The sequence below is a fragment of the Aedes albopictus genome, chromosome 2 (genome assembly GCF_035046485.1).
Source record: "Aedes albopictus strain Foshan chromosome 2, AalbF5, whole genome shotgun sequence".
Taxonomy (NCBI): domain Eukaryota; kingdom Metazoa; phylum Arthropoda; class Insecta; order Diptera; family Culicidae; genus Aedes; species Aedes albopictus.
The window spans coordinates 75,774,135-75,774,614 of NC_085137.1; positions in this window are offsets into that span (position 1 = coordinate 75,774,135).

Below are 480 nucleotides of genomic sequence, written 5' to 3' on the forward strand. Positions count from 1 at the left end.
GACTACCTCTGCAGGATTCTCAGTAGCTACTTCGAAAACCGGACTCTGTGCTACCATACTAGTGCAGGGCAAAAGAACGTCACGATAAGTGCAGGCGTCCCACAGGGGTCTATCCTAGGTCCGACGTTGTGGAACACAATGTACAACGGGGTGCTGACACTGCAGCTACCGACAGGCGTCAAAATCGTCGGATTCGCGGACGATATCACGTTGGTGGTAGTTGGCGAGTCCCTAGAAGCAGTGGAGAGACTTGCTACGGAGGCGGTAGATGCTGTTGAGAACTGGATGCAGAGGAAGAAACTATCCATAGCCCACCAGAAAACGGAGCTGGTGCTGATCAGCAACTGCAAGGTGGTGCAAAAGGCTGCAATCATAGTCGGGGAACATGCCATAGACTCCAAGCGGGAATTGAAGCATCTCGGCGTTATGATCGACGACCGGTTAAATTTCAATAGCCACGTCAATTATGCCTGCGGAAAA